This window comes from Pteronotus mesoamericanus, unplaced genomic scaffold (genome assembly GCF_021234165.1).
Source record: "Pteronotus mesoamericanus isolate MK-2021 breed Mesoamerican mustached bat unplaced genomic scaffold, CSHL_Meso_final scaffold_550, whole genome shotgun sequence".
In the NCBI taxonomy this organism is placed as follows: Eukaryota; Metazoa; Chordata; class Mammalia; order Chiroptera; family Mormoopidae; genus Pteronotus; species Pteronotus mesoamericanus.
This window is the reverse complement of record NW_026555322.1, coordinates 1,251,282-1,260,094: the sequence shown is the minus strand read 5'-3', so window position 1 is coordinate 1,260,094 and position 8,813 is coordinate 1,251,282. Positions and strand designations below refer to the sequence as shown.

General features: G+C 37.5%; 1 pseudogene; it reads right to left on the bottom strand.

The window, feature by feature from the left end:
• Window positions 1–6,585: 6,585 nt before the first annotated feature.
• On the bottom strand, window positions 6,586–7,804 carry LOC129061218 (keratin, type I cytoskeletal 18-like; annotated as a pseudogene).
• Window positions 7,805–8,813: the final 1,009 nt, after the last annotated feature.

The following is an 8,813-nucleotide window of genomic DNA, read 5'->3' as shown; positions in this document are numbered from 1 at the left end:
TGGGAAAAGCCAGAAGTCACAGGGCACCAAATCTGGGCTGTAGGGGGCCTGAGTCACTTGGGTGATTTGATGTTTTGCCAAAAAACTGCATGAGATGTGATGCATGAGCAGGTGCTTTGTGGTGATGAAGCTGCCAATCACCACTTGCCCATAGCTGCAGCTTCTGAATCATCTGAAAAATTTCCATGGAGAAATGTTCAAGCTTAATGCAAAATTTGATGCAGATTCATTGCTCTACTCACTCAGTCATTTTGAATGTGATGACCACACAGTACACATGCTCACTCAACAGCATCTACAGCCCCCACTGACTAGTACAGTGAAGTCATCATTGTTCACCCATGTACATTCCAGTGCACTGTCCTTTGCTGCCAGGTTGCATCAGTGTTGCGCAAACCATTCTTGCTATAGTAACAATGGTTAGACTTTTTCCAGACAGACCTCATATATTCCAGACACGCTAAACTTTTCTGACTTTTGTGCATTTTCTCATGCTGTTTACTCATGCTGCAATGCCTTAACAACCCTTTTCTTGCCAATGGGAAAACTAATTCATTATTTTAAGCTCAGCTAAAAAGTCAGGTCCTTTTTGAAATCTTCTCTGACACCCTTATCTTCCTGGCCCTATGTTGTAATTAATAGCTCCTTCTGCATTTCCAGAGTTTTGGGGGGTTTTTGTTCCTTTGTTTCTTTTGTTTTTTTCCTCTATTTTAGCTTTTGTGTCTTTATACCATGCCTGAAGTCTTTTTATTGTTGACACTATTACAGATGTCCTCCATTTGCTCCCCATCCAGCCCCCACCTCACCTCTTGGGTTAAAAATTGTGTTTAGGGACAGCATAGAGGAGGAAGCTTGGGTTTGAAAGTGATGCCAAAGCCTAAATTTTTTATTATGTACAGTAATAATCATTACTAACATTTATACATTTATTGAAGTGCTTACTATGTTCCAAATACTGTTCTATGGGCTTTACTTGCATTAATTAATTTAATTCTTAAATCATTCTTGTGGAGTAGGTACTGTTACCCACATTTTATATGTGAGAAAGCTGAGATGCTGACTGGTTAAATAACTTGACCAAGCTCATTGAGTTGGTTAATAGTAAAGCTGAGATTCAAACCTTTACATTCTGAATCTGGAGCTAGCATATGTGACCACTTTGTAACTCAGTACCCCTACACAGCTCCTAGGAAAGTATATTGTCCATTCCAAACTTGAATTTGTGTGTTGTTAAATATACCTATCCCTTACTTTCCCCTTTGTGTTAGCCACCTTTTGCCTCACCTCTTTCTTTATCCAACTAGGCATTCATTGTCCATCACTTTCAACATGTTTTTAAATTTTTTTATTGTGGTAAAATATATAACGTGGAAAGTTTTATTTTAATGATTTTAAGTGTACAATTTATTGACACCATCACTACAATATATTTCTAAAACTTTAAATCACCTGAAAGAGAAGCTATGTAACCATTAGGCAGTAACCACATTTCCCCCTCTCTCCACCCCCTGGTAATCACCACTCTACTTTTAATAGAATCAAACAATATTTGTCTTTTTGTGTCTGGTTTCTATCACTCAGCATATTTTCAAAGCTTATTCATATTGTAACATGTATCAGAATGTTATTCCTTTTTTATGGCTTAGTAATAATATTCCTGTATGTTCACCACATTTTGTTTACCCATTCATTTGTTAATGGACACTTGAGTTGTTCCCACTATTTTGCTACTATGAATAACGCTGCAGTGAACATTGATGTACAAGTATCTGTTCGAGTCCCTGATTTCAGTTCTTTTGAATATACCTAGAAGTAGAACTGCTGAGCCATATGGTAATTCTATGTTTATCTTTTAGAAAAATTGCCAAATTGCTTTCCATAGCAACTGCACCATTTTAGATTCACACCAGCAACATACAAGTACAAGGGTTCCAATTAATCCACATCCTTGCCAACACTTATTTTCCATTTTTAATAACTGTCCTAAAAAAAAAAAAAGCTATCCTAGTAGGTGTGAAGCAGTATCTCATTGTGGTTTGATTTTATTTCCCAATGACTGTGGTACTGAGCATTTTCTCAAATGCTACTTTGGCTATTTGCATATCTTCTCTGGAGTAATGTTCAAGTTATTTGCCAATTTTTTTTATTGATGTTCACATACAGCTTTCTCCATTTTTCCCCCATGACTCCCCCCGTTCCTCCCACCTCTACCTCCCACCATGAATCGTACCCCTTTTTGGCTTTGCCTATGTTTTCTTTATACATGTTTCTTGATTACCCTTTCTCTCCCCACCCCACCCCCCTTAATCCCTTCCCCGCCTCCTCTGGTCACGGTCAGTCTCTTCTTTATTTCAATGTCTATGGTTATATTTTGCTTGCTTATTTGTTCTGTTGATTAAGTTCTACTAATAGTTGAAATCATGTGGTATTTGTTTTTCACCACATGGCTTGTTTGACTTAGCATAATGCTCTCCAGATCCATCCATGCTGTTGGGAAGGATATGAGCTCACTCTTTCTTTCTGCTGAGTAGTATTCCATTGCGTATATGTACCACAGTCTTTTAATCCACTCATTTACTGATGGGCTCTGAGGTTGCTTCCAACACTTGGCTATTGTAAATAACACTGCTATGAACATTGGGGTGCACAGGTTCTTTTGAATTGGTGTTTCAGGATCCTTAGGGTATAATCCCAGCAGTGGAATTTCTAGGTCAAAAGGGAGTTTTATTTTTAGTTTTCTGAGGAAATTCCATACTGTTTTCCGCAGTGGCTGCACCAGTCTGCATTCTCACCAACAGTGTACTAGGGTTCCCTTTTCTCTACAACCTACCCAGCACTTGTTTGCTGATTTGTTTACGATGACCATTCTGACCGGTATGAAGTGGTACCTCTTTGTGGTTTTAGTTTGCATCTCTCTGATGGCTAGTGATGATGAGCATCCTTTCATATGTCTCTGGGCCCTGTGTATGGGTCCTCCTTAGAGAAGTGTCTGTTCAGGTCCTTTGTCCATTTTTTAATTGGGTTGTTTGTCTTCCTGGAGTGGAGTTGTGTGAGGTCTTTATATATTTTGGAGATCAAACCTTTAACAGAGATATCATTGGCAAATGTATTTTCCCATACAGTTCATTCCATTTTCATTTTGCTGATGTTTTCTTTAACCATGCAGAAGTTTTTTAGTTTGATGAAATCTTATTTCTTTATCCGTTCCTTTATGTCCCTTGCTCTAGGGGACATATTGGTGAAAATATTCCGGCATGGAATATCTGATATTTTCATGCCTATGCTCTCCTCTAGGATTTTTACAGTGTCATGAATTATATTTAAGTATTTTATGCATCTTGAATTTATTTTTGTCTATGGTGTAAGGTGGTGGTCGACTTTCATTATTTTTGCATGTAGCTATCCAGATCTCCCAACAGCATTTGTTAAAGAGGCTATTTTTACTCCATTTTATGCTTCTGCACCCTTTGTCAAATATTAATTGGCCATAGAGACATGGGTTTATTTCTGGGCTTTCTATTCTGTTCCATTGATCTATGTGTCTGCTCTTACACCAGTTCCAGGCTGTTTTCATTACAGTAGCCTTGTAGTATAGTTTGATATTGGGTATTGTGATCCCTCCGACTTTGTTCTTTCTCAAGATTGCTGCAGCTATTCGGGTCATTTGTGGTTCCATATAAATTTTGAAAATGTTTGTCCTATATCTATGAAACACATTATTGGTATTTTAGTAGGGATTGTGTTGAATCTATAAATTGCCTTGGGTAGTATGGACATTTTGATGACGTTAATTCTTCCAATCCATAAACACGGTATATGCTTCCATTTATTTGTGTCTTCCTTAATTTTTTTCATCAGTTTTCTGAGTACAGGTCTTTCACCATCTTGGATAGGTTTATTCTTAGGTACTTTATTTTTCTTTTTGCTATATCAAATGGGATTTTTTTTCCTGATTTCTGATTCTGATATTTCATTGTTGGTATATAAAAATGCCTTCAATTTCTGAATTATTACTTTGTATCCCACCATTTTGCCAAATTCACTTATTAGGTCAAGTAGTTTTTTTGGTGGTGTCTACGGCATTTTCCATGCACACTATGATATCATCTGCAAACAGTGACAGTTTTTACTTCCTCCTTTCCAATTTGGATGCCTTTTATTTCTTTTTCTTGTCTGATCTCTGTGGCTAGGAGTTCCAATACTATGTTGAATAGAAATGGTGAAAGTGGGCATCCTTGTCTTCTTCCTGATCTTAGTGGGAAAGCTTTTAGATTTACCCATTGAGTATGATGTTGGCTGTAGGTTTCTCATATATGGCCTTTATTATGTTGAGATACACTCCCTCTACTCTGACTTTACTGAGTGTTTTTATCATAAATTGATGATAAAAATTGATGCTGTACCTTATCAAGTGCTTTTCTGCATCTATTAATGTGATCATGTGTTTTTTGTCTTACCTTTTGTTTATGTGATTTATTACATTTATTGATTTGCGCATATTGTACCATCCTTGCATTCCTGGGATGAATCCCACTTGATTATGGTGTATTATCTTTTTAAGGTATTGCTGAGTGCTGTTTGCCAATATTTTATTGAGGATTTTAGTGTTTATGGTTCATTAGCAATATTGGACTATACTTTTCTTTCTTGTGTTTTTATCTGGCTTTGGGATAAGGATGATGCTGGCTTCATAAAAAGATTTTGGGAGCCCTCTCTTCTTGGATTTTTTGGAATAGTCTGAGAAGGGTAGTGTTTAGCTCTTCCTTCAATGTTTTGTAAATTTCTTCTATGAAACCATCTGGTCTGGGGCTTTTGTGTGCCTGGAGTTTTTTGATTACTGCTTCAATTTCACCCTCTGTTATCAGGCTTTTCAGGGTTTCTGCTTCTTCTTCATTCAGTGTTGCAAGGTTTTATTTTTCTAGAAATTTGTGCATTTCACCCAGGTTTTCGAATTTCTTGGCATATAGTTGTTCGTAGCAATTTCTTACAATCTTTTGTATTTCTCTGGTATCAGTTGTAATCTCTCCCTTTCATTCCTGATTTTGTTTATTTGGGTCCTCTGTCTTTTTTTCTTGATGAGTCTGGTTAGAGGCTTTTCGATTTTCTTTATCTTTTCAAAGAACCAGCTCCTGGATTTTCAATCCTTTGAATTGTTCTTTTAGTCTCTGTGTCATTTAATTCTGACTCCTTACCAGTCAGGTTGTGCTGATGCTGATTCTTCTGTCTGTCTGAGGTTATAAGTCTTCTTTCCCATTATTGTTCAGTTGTTTGTTCTGTGTGATTTCTCCACAATTCAGTTGTAATTCCATATTGGTCCTGGGAGGAGGTTAGTGTGGCTTCTCTTCACTCCTCTACCATCTTGTGCTTCTTACTGTGATGTGTTATGGTGATTGATTTTTGTATGTTGAACCATTCTTTAATTTCTGAAGTAAGTGCCAATTGATTATGGTGCATAATTCCTTAAATGTGATGCTGTATTTGTCTTCTTAGAAATGTGTTTTGTGAACTTTGCATTAATGCTCATAAAAGATACTTGATTGTAATTTTATTTTCTTGTGGTGTCTTTGACTTTGGTACCAGGGTAATGCTGGCTTATTGGAATTTGAGAAAGTGTTCCCTCTCCTCCATTTTTGAGGAAGATTTTGAGAATCCTTGCTGTAATTCTTCTTTTCTTGTTTGGTATAATTCAGTTATGAAGTCAAGTTGTCCAAGCTTTTTCTCTTTACCAAATATAGGTCTATTCATATTTTCTATTTCTTCACGATTCAATGATCGTTGGTTTTGTATTTGTATGAGTGTGTACATTTCCTCTAAGTCAGCTATTTTTAACCAGTGTGCCATATCATGTGTGCTGCAAGAATTTTTAAAACGTGATGGCTGACTATTTAGTCAGAGGCACTGACTTCTTTTCCCTTAGACTGTCAAAAAAAAAATGACAGCAGCCAACACAATAGCCATCATTGTGAATGAATCAAAATTATACGTATTTTTAGTCAGATTGGCAAAAAATATAATATAATTTTGGTGTACTGCAGAATTTTAGTAATTAGTTTTTGTGTGCCATAAGATTTTTTTAAAGGTTGAAAATCACTGCTTAGGTTATCTAATTTGTTAGTGTACAGTTGTCCATAGTATTCCATTATGATGCTTTTTTATTTCTGTGAAATTGGTAAGGTTTCCATTTTTGTTTATGATTTTAGTAATTTGAGTATTTTTGAGTTAATTTAGCTACAGTTTTGTCAAATTTGTTGATCTTTTGAAAAACTAAGTTTTGGTTTTGTTGCTCTCTTGTTCTTCTATTCTTTATGTATCTCCACTCTAATATTTATTATTTTCTTCCATCTACTGGCTCTGGGTTAGTTTGCTATTTTCTTTCTAATTCCTTGAGGTTCATAGTTTAGTTGTTGGTTTGAGGTCTTTATTTATTTATTTATTTTTTTATGTACACGATTAGAACTATAGCACTGCTTTTGCTGCATCTTATATGTATTGGTACATTTTGTTTTGATTTTTTTAATGTTCAATGATCTCTGTAGTTTTTATTGGCCTCCTGCCCCGGCAAAGGGTGCCCCACTTCTACTACATCTAATGCCTCAGAACTTTAGTGTCATTGACCTCAGACACCACATTTCTGTCCACTATGCTGCAGGTGGTGGTCTTTTGGATGGATTGTTCGGAGTGACTGTTGTCCAGGGTGTCACCAAGATTGAAGTCCTCCCCTTTTATCAGCAGGTGGCAGTAGGCGGCTATGTCAGCCTCCACCTTGGCCTTGATGTTCAGCAGGGTTTCCTACTCTTCATCCTGGTGCTGCCCCTCTGCCCAGGTCTGGACCATCTGAGACTCCAACTGCAGGAGGACCCCCTTAAGCTGTTTCATCTGCATGGCATAGTGCATCTCCACCTCCCTCAGGCTATTCTGCAAGCTAGCCTTCAGATCTCTCATCAAGCCCAGGTCTATCGCCTAGGATTGGACTGCTTGTCTCAGCTCTGTGAGTGTCATCTCAGCAGTTCCTATCTCAGAGGTCTGCGAGGTGACCACTGTGGTGCTCTCCTAAACCTGCTGGGACAATTACTTATCAAGCTCCTCTTGTTTCTTCCAAGTCAGCTTGTCATATGGAGCCCGGATGTCTGCCATGATCTTGCTGGGGTCCTGAGATTTGGGAGCATCCACCTCCATGGTCAACCCATAGTTAACAGTCTGGTTTTGTAGACCATTTATTTCGTCCTTGTTGTTCTTCTTTATGAAGAGCAGGTCCTTCTTGAGAGCCTCGATCTCTGTCTCCAGCTGCAGCCAAGAGATATTTGTGTCATCAATGACCTTTCAGAGCTCATTGATGTCACTCTTCGCAGACTGGCGCATGGTGAGCTCCATCTCATACTCTGTAGTCATCAGCAGCAAGACAGGCATTGCCAATCTTCAGGACAATGTGGGCATTGTCCACAGAACTTGCAAAGATCTGAGCCCTCAGGTCCTCAATGGTCTTGAAATAATGTCCCCAGTCTCTTACCTGGAGTCCTTTCTTCTCCAAGTGTTCCCGAATTTTGCTCTTCAGTTTCTGATTATCAGCCTCCATGCTTCTCATCTTCTTCAGGTAGAGAGCCAGACAGTCATTCAGGCATTTCAGAGTCTCCTTCTCACTCTGGATGCCCCCTCTGCCCACCAGACCCCTGGCTATCACCACAGCCAGGCCCCCAGACCCTGAGCCACCCACATGTTGGTGGAGTAGGACCAGGTGGCTGGGCAACTGCATGGATCCCAAGGCATGATAGTTTGTGGAAAAGCTGGAATGGATGCTGAAGCTCATGTTGTTCAGGAAGGAAGGCAAGAAGCTGAGACTCAGGTTTAAGCAGCAGTTACTTTGTTTTAACTTTCATTTGTCTCAAGTTATTTTATAACTTCCTTTGTGATTACTTCTTTGACCTGTTGGTTGAAGAGTGTACTATTTAATTTTCACATATTTGTGAAGTTTCCAATCTTCCTTCTGTTATTGATCTTTAATTTCATTCTAGCAGAAAAAACAAGAAAGAAATAATAAATTTAACCTACGATGTGAACAATCTGTATACTAAAAAGCTTCTTAACAGTGGTCTTGGCAACATTTTTTTTGGATATGACACCAAAATCAGAAGGAACAAAAGTAAAAGTAAACTAGGAAGACTACATCAAGGTAAAAAGCTTCACAGCAAAAAAAATCAGTCAACCAAATGAAAAGGCATTTTACAGAATGGGAGAAAATATTTGCTCACCATTTAACTGAAAAGGGGTTAATATCGAAAATGTACTAAACTTTGTTATAATTGCTTATTTTCATGAGTTTTTTGGTTGATTTTTTTGAGACTTTTACATAGACAATCATCTGAGAACAAAAATAGCTTTATTTCTCCTTTTCTAACCTGTGTACCTTTTATTTTCCTGTCTTATTCCATTAGTTGGGACTTCGAATATGATGTAGATTAGTAGAGTTGAGAGGGGCTATTCTTCCTTTGATATTAGGGTGAAAGTGTCTATTTTTTTACCATGAAGTATACTGAAGGCTGAAATTTTTTTTTACAGTTTATTTATTAAGTTGAGGAAGTTACCCTCACTCTAATTTGCTGAGAGGTTTTTTTTTTTAATTTTAACATGAATCGGTGTTAGATTTTGTCAAATGCTTTTACTGCATGTGTTAATGTGATCATTTCATTTTTTTCTTCACGTTGTTGATGTGATTTATTACATTAATAGATTTCCAAATGCTGAATGAGCCTTGTATACCTGGGATAAGTGCTACTTGGTTATGATAAATATTCTATATATTGTTAAAGTTAATCTGC